Source organism: Nelumbo lutea, chromosome 6 (assembly GCF_056320005.1).
Source record: "Nelumbo lutea isolate HS-2025 chromosome 6, American lotus-T2T, whole genome shotgun sequence".
Taxonomy (NCBI): Eukaryota; Viridiplantae; Streptophyta; class Magnoliopsida; order Proteales; family Nelumbonaceae; genus Nelumbo; species Nelumbo lutea.
In genome coordinates, this window is record NC_142689.1 from 72,551,845 (window position 1) to 72,559,946 (window position 8,102).

Here is an 8,102-nt window from a genome sequence, read left to right on the forward strand (position 1 = left end):
GCCGAACACGGAGAGAGAGGCATAGGTGCATTTGATTGCTTTTTTTTTTCTTTTTGAAGGGTAGTAAATTGCATAGAGGTACCCTTTACTTTTACTTTGGTGTAGTTTCACTTGAGGCCTGAACTTTCAAATGTGCCACTTTAGCCAGAAATGTAAGTTTAAATTAGGGTTTCTGTAAGCGGTAAAATTACAAAAATATGTCCTATGTTTTGGTTCTCTTTTTTCACTATTTATCTTCTATCTTTGAACTTGGGATTCAAACTGGCAAAGTAAGCTAAGCTGGGTCTGTTCTTTGGAGGTAGTTTTAATTTTAGATGCTTACCTTGCCGCCACTGGTCTGCCTCCAAAATCTAAAGGTAGCATAAAAATGAACAGTGAAAAAAAGAGAGGCATTTTCATAATTTTACCTTTTAATGTAATGTTACTTCTACAGAGTTGGGCTTAAATGTATATTTCTGAAAGTTTGTATATCAAAGTGACATGTTTGAAAGTCATTTTCATAAATTTACTCTTTACTGTAATGTTAGTTATTTTCATAATTTCTCTTACTTGTACTGTTAGATTAATGTATAATTGTAGAAATTTAGATATTGAAGTGATATATTTGAAAGTTTAGGCCTTAAGTGAGATTACCAAGAAGTAAAAGGTACCTATATTCAATTCAATATTTTTTTTGGTGGGGTGTGGTTCACTCCGGTGATGTTTGGCATGGATGCCAATTTGTGCCGTCGAATCCATAGCATTTGAAGAATCAGTGATTTATTTTTCCTGTTTAGTTGGCTGATTATGTTGATTTTTGGGAAATCAGCAAAAAATCGATGCCTGAAATCAACTTGGGCGAGGGATCGTCACATTCGGTGATTCTTCAATTTTTAGGCGATTCGGATTTTTGTTGGGTGAGGTGGCATTCTACATAAAAGGGAAGAGAAAAGTTATATTACTCTTGAAAATTAATACTAAACAATCTCAAAAGTGATTTCTAAAAAATTGATTGACAGGGAGGAAATGATACCAAATAATAAAAAAGGGGCGATTTTTGAAAAATAACTAATTTCAGTAATTGCCGAATTTTAAAAAATCAGATGTGAGGAATACTGTTTGTTTGGTAAGTTGGCATTACAACGGGAATGACACAACCGGCATTTAAGCATTAAAACCGAGCATAGAATTAATTGTAGTGTTTGCACTTTTGATCATTGAGATCTCCTGCCAACAAAATACATTCCAACACTCTATCAACTTGATCTAATACTGTATGTATGAGATATGCGATGTCAAATCATGTTGGTAGGTTGTGTATTTTGTTGGCAAGTGATTTAGATTTTAGATACCATAGTTTTAAAAAACCATCAGAAATGCATCCGTTTTGGCCATTAATTCTTGGGTCAAATAGTCCAATCATCTGATCCAAATTTCAATCAAAAGGTTTGGGTCCGGAGCCATAACCGGTCTGATTTTCATAACCATAATAGACACCATTAGGCGGGGTGTGATTGATATAAGAACATCAGATGCCAAAATTGCAGAGCATGACCGATTAATTAGCAGGTCTATCACTATTTTCCCCTTGGGTTGGTGGAGTCATGATCTTCTACCCACAAAAATTCTGCCCATGTTTACTCACATAACATTGCAGCCACACATGGAGAACATCTCATCCTCCTATACATACACAAGGATAGTGTGTTGTGGGTAGACATGCCCAAATGTTCTTATGGGGTGGGAGATCCGGAGTTGGGTTGGTGTTATATGACATCTGAGTTCTATTTTAATATCTCTGGGATTTTCTAGTCAGCCATATTTCGCAGGAAGCTACCCAGGGGAAGCCCACGTAAACCCTGCTTTGCATAGCATTGAATTTTATTATATCTGTTAGGCCCCGTTGTTTTTTGGTAAGTTAATTACCTGGGCAAATGTAGTTACCTAGGTAAGTTTTTCCTGTGAAACACTTACTCATGTTCTTTTATTTCTTATGTAAATAAGGCAATGACTACTTTAGCTATAAAATTCCATTATTAAAAAGGATATTTGTCGCATTCAAGTGTTGGCAACTTTCTCCCTAGGTGGAAAAGTTATTTAGCCACGTAGGAGATGGGTATCACTTACCCGGTCCCCACATAAATCTGAAAAAAGAACATAGGATTCTTGGTCAATGGGAATCAAAATCCCATTGACCAACTTTCCTCCCTTTCAAAATCCGAAAAAAGAACGCCCCCTTAATGTCTCTTAACTTCTCAGTAATGAATTGCTTTTGTCAAGATAATAAAAATTTCCTCTAAAAATATAAGGCTCAATTTAGAAATAATATAAATACATACAAAATATAAGATTATGCATTATACATATCTCCCAATGGCACAATGAAGATGAAGAACTCAAGGTTCCAAGTATAGATTAATATTGTGGAAAAATAACGTTATTTATGATCCACTTCACATAAATAAGCTATAGATACATTAGTGATTTTATGTGAAGTGTGAATTAAGTGAATGATTAATATTGAAAAATGATGAGGCAAAAGATGAATCAAGTTTAAAGTATTGATATTCTTCATACACGATTTGTGGTGGTTGAACCTTGATTTTTATCACTTTGGTATCACTTTTTTTTTTCTTTGACGGGGTCTTATCGCATCATGTCAAAATGGGGAATTTTTGTAATTCCCATCAAATAGCCTATTGATGGCCATGTGTATCCTTTGAACCTTCGTTCGTGTTTAAGTCTGCACATGAGAATTGCATCCTTGTTTGTAGGGATAGGTGGCACATTCATGATACTCAAAGATGGTAGAGACATTTCAGTCTTTTGTGACTCATGATTAACAAATATGGTGGGTGTTATCCAAGGTTTTTAAAATAGAATTGGACAATGAACTGGTTAGGGTTCGGTTTTTGGTCTAAACAGTTTGACTATTCAAACCAAATGGATGGCCCATTCTGATAAAAATTTAAAATTTTAAAAAAATTAAAAAATAAATTAAAAATAAAAAAGTAAAAACAATCAAAACCGTTGAAGGGTTCAATTGTCTGAATCAGAGATTTATTGACTAAATCAATGTTTTTTGGCAAAATTCCGATTTTGGGGAAAAACGGAACCGGTCACTTGACCGGTTTTCAGTTTTTCTGATCCGGTCCAGTTTTAAAAACCATGGTGTTATCGCAAAAGACAAGCAAACTGGGGATAAGGTGATGTGGAGGAGGACGAGAAATGGTGAAATTACATTGAAGTCTGCCAATGGAACCTTTGGAGGAGTTTCATTGAAGTCATGCATGGGCAAAATTTGGAGTACAATTTGGAAAATCAAGGTTCCTCTTAGAATTTTTTTTTTTTTTTATACAATGGAAAAACAATCAAACAAACCTAGGAAAAGAACATCCTAACAAATCATTAAAAGCCAAATAATCCATGTTCCAGTTTGAGGGTCTAGACTCTTCAATCTCATGGTATATGTCTTTGGTTTGCTAGCCAATCAGCTATTTGATTTTAGGGGTGATCATGGGTCAGGCTGGGTTGGGCTTTGCATTTATGATAAGGGCTACAGCTTAGGCCCGGCCCGTGGTTTTGGGCCTGAAACATAAGCTCTAGCCCAGGTCTATATGGGCCCAGGCTCGTGGTCGGGCCTGATTTCAGGCCAATATCACTCATATACATATTTATATATTAAATGACATAACATGCATATAAACTTATTTTATAGATTATATAATATAAAATATTATATATAATATAAATTATACATGTCATGTTATAATAAATATATAATATAATGTAAAATAACATGTATACATATGTATACATTATAGTATAAGTTTAAATATATGCGGGCCGGGCCTAAACACAAAACCCAGGCCCAAGGCCGGAATTTTTGGGTCGGGCTGAAATGAACACCCCTATTTGATTTCCTTTCCTATGCACATGGCTATTTGATACTTCAAGGGGCAATACTTGGCTCCTACAATAATGGAGAATATGCATCTACCACCTCATGATTTTTACACCTAAACCCTAAATCTTCAATTCTAAATTCTAAACCCTTAAACCCTTAAACCCTAACCCTAAAACCTTAAGCCTTAACCCTAAATTTTAAATCTTAAAACCTAAAATCTACACTAAAATCTTAAATCCTAAATCCTAAACTGTTAAATCCTAAAATTAGTGTATAAAATGACTATGGTAGAACGCATGTCCTCCAATGTGGAAGGAGCCAAGTATTTTCCTACTTCAAGGTGGTATTCATCGACAATCCTCTTGCATTTGTTGAGCATAGTATGACATCTCCTTATTGGTTGGTACATCCCTTGTAAGGCTTCTATGGTTGTTTTAGAGTCTCCTGCTGGGTTGCAACAATCTGACAAGCTTGTGGATTTCTAGGCTGACTTGCATCACAGGTACAAATACGGAGGAAATGCCAATTGATAGATATCCCCCTCTTTTTCCGAGGCATCAAAATTAATCTTTATGGTTCCCTAACTGTAGAGTTCCATTTAATTCAAATTGTTTTTCTATTTCTATAGTGATCAATTCTTCTTTTGGCAACTTCTATTAGAAGCAATCCGAACCGAATCCAAGCTTTTAAAATGTATGATAGTTCAAGACACCGAATGCCAATGTCTGGGAGTTATGAGGAAAGTAATTATCATCTTCTTTTTAAATACACTTTTGTTATAGCAATTTGGCTAAGGGCCAAGTGGGGTCAAATATGGTGGAATGAGCCCAACGAAGATAAAGGAAATTAATGAATCATTGTTGGTAAAGAAAGTTGATGAGGGGTGATTTGACCCTCCGCTGAGCTAGCGAAACATGGCATTTGTCTTTGTCGCTTGACAATTTAGCGCCACGTGGATAGTCGTGTGTCTCGCCAAGTCAATGAGACGCACCCCGGAGATGTGCTTCCCAACCTCCTCTGCATGGGTCCTATCATTCTTAGGTTCTTCAGAAGTCAATTCCCACGCTGAATGTTCCGAAGGAAGGCACAAAAGCCTAGTTTGCATGTGAAACTACCTTGAGGACTTCGGACCGGTCAGCCACGTCTTTTGGAGATTTCAAACATGGTGCGTGAAGCTTATGCCAAACAATACTTATGTAAGAGTCTCACTTCCAACCTCATGAGGTCTGCGCAATTTATCATTTACAGTTCTCTAACTCTTTTGCTTTTTAGTTCTCTCAAAACTCTTTATTGACTTAAGTATCTGAATGCCCACTCCAAGTCAAACAACCCAAACACTCTAATCTTTTTTTTTACAGCTCAGCTAGACGACTTAATTAATTCGGTGTTAAAACTGTCCATTAACAAGGAGCATCAAATCACGCACCATCACAAGCCACAACATTATATTATTTGTGGGAAAAATGGAACATTATGGTCTTTGAACAAAAGCAACCTTAGCGCATAAATAGAAGTTTGGAGTTTAGCTTTGAGCATGGTCCAAACTCAAACTGGCAACGTACACTCCATGACTCCAATATGCTGAGATTAACACTAATGTTTTTATATTTTTTTAGCTTCGAGCATGGTCCACACTCAATCAGGCAAGGTATACTCCAATACTCTGAGATTAGCTCTAATGTTTTGATATTTTTAAATGGTTCCTGTAGTAATTTGCATAGCGCTGTTTAGGGGTGCAAGTCAGGTTGGCCCAAGTTAACAACTAACATTGTTTTGGGCTCGGGCTTTGAAATGGGCCCACTGGAAATTTGACAAAATCCAACTCTAACTCGCAAAGGTTGCACCTCTAATAATATATATGGCTTTGTTATCCTTAATCAAAACAAAAAAAAAAAATCATTACAGGGGTAGGTAAATAATGCATCGAATGGCAGTTAGTTCAAGTTGAATGAAAAGCAATCTTATAGGCCTTGAAAATGGCTCATTCCCTCACAATTTAAAGTGATGAGGGTAGATTTGGCCCTCTAGTGACAATGCGCCATATGGCGATGATTTGCCTTAGGCAAAATGATGGAAACTCAGTTGTTGACCTACTAATGACCTAGCTACTGACTTAATGGAGACCTAGCTGTCAACCTACCGTTGTTGATCCGGTGACTTGCCTCCGTTGACCTAGCGACCTACCTCCGTTGACTTGGCAACCTACCATCAGTTACTTAGTGGAGACCCAGTTGGCGACCTACCTCTACCGATCTATTGGAGGCCCAACTAGCGACCTACCTTTGCCGATTTGACAACCTACCTCCGCCGACCTGACGACCTACCTCTGCTGACCTGATGGAGACCCAACTGGTGACCTTATACACAACTCAGGCAACTCAGCAGGGCAACTAGAAGCACCTCGTCTAGGGCCGACCTATAGTAGCTCGTCGTTACCAGTCCAAGGGACCACAATGTGAGTAGCGACCTCCATGAGGACTTGCCGACATGTGGTTCCTCGTCGGTACTGGTTGAAGTGGCCTTGGCATAAGTAGTAGCCTCCTCAAGGACTTGCCCACTTGACTAAGGTCCAAGTGGCAACATGTGAGACATGCTCGCCAACCTCTTCCTTAAGCAAGTTATTGTTTCTGACTTCTCCAGGGCCACGACGCTCGACCATTACACCCATTTTTCCATATTGTCTGCACCGGAGTTGATTGAACAGATTCTATCCGTCTCCTCCAAACATGGTGGATGCAGTTTCCTGGGAATCTCGGATGCATTATAGGAAGCTCCCAATTTCTTATGCTTATATAAATGTCTCATTTCTAACCTCAGGGGGTATATGCAATTTAGATCACGTAACTCTCTAGCTCTCTCTAAAAAATCTTTAGTTCGTTGACTTAAGCATTGGAGTGTCCACCCTGGGTAAAGCAACCCAAGCACTCTAATACTGTCTCTCTGTAGGCCGCCCCAAAAAACTAGTCAGCTCAACGTCTCTTCCAGCAAGAAATTATCTAGCTCGGCATCCAAGTCACCTTCCAACATGGAGCTGTTAGATCACACACCATCACAAAGAATTAAAATTTTCATTGATGCAGCTACGATAGCAAGTAAGTTAAACGGAGGTGGCTATGCCGGTTGGACGAATCGATAAAACCTTTTTGGCTCAAGTTAAGTAGGTGGCAGCATCTTTTAGAACTTATAAATTTCTATACATTCCACAAAAGGATAATATTTTGGTTCACATAGAATTGGAATCTCTTACCAACAAAACACGTCGCAGCCCCTTACATGTTTTGTTGGTTGGAAATCAGACGCACTATAAGCTATAATATCAACCTATCAATTATCAAGTATGAAAGATGCTCTAAATGCATGCAATGTAAGGTTGGTGTGAAGCAGAATGTGAGAAGCAAATTTGATGAAGGAAGATTTGGCCAGATTTCTTGACCACTCAACACGTGGTAGAAGCAACAGCTCGGCACGGTAGTACGCTTAAGGCGCGAGCTTTGAGAGGAGGAACCAGCGGTCCAAGCTCCCCAAAAGGAGCCCGAACTCTCCCTTTGACCCCAAGCCTTACGAGAAGCGCAAAGGGCAACAACCCGAACTTGCCCACCCCAGGGCAGTTCGGGCCACACCTCTATCCAAACTCAAGACTTCACCTCGCACACCACTCTAGCACTTCGTCTCCAGGACGCCGAACTAAACAACGGTACCTGAGCTCCGGCATACAGAGAACCGATTCAGCATCCTAGCGGTGGACTACCAACAGTCCAGGCCCATCGAGCTCAGCAACACATAAGCCAGCAGCGCCAGTACCAGGCCCACTCAGCAACGAAGATGCCGGCGAAGTCACCGAACTGCCACCCGTGTCCTGCCCAAGCTCCGAGGTAAAGAAGAGACAAGCTCGGACAAGGTAAAAGTTTCCCTTATTCTCTTAGTCCCTTCCCCCCTCTCATCAGAACTCCTTGCAGTCCCCATGCCTAGAGATTTCAAACTCCCCCATTTAGACAAGTATGATGGGTCCTTCGACCCCAACGACCACGTCGATGCCTTCCAGTCCCAAATGCACCTAGCAAGGGCCAGTGAATCATGCATGTGCGTGGCCTTCACTACCACCTTCAGAGGGGTGGCCCGCACCTGGTACAAGAACCTGGCCCCCGGATCAGTAAGAAGCTAGACCCAGTTCATGCAGGTCTTCACCGCACACTTTGTCACCAGTAAGCGGTGCCTC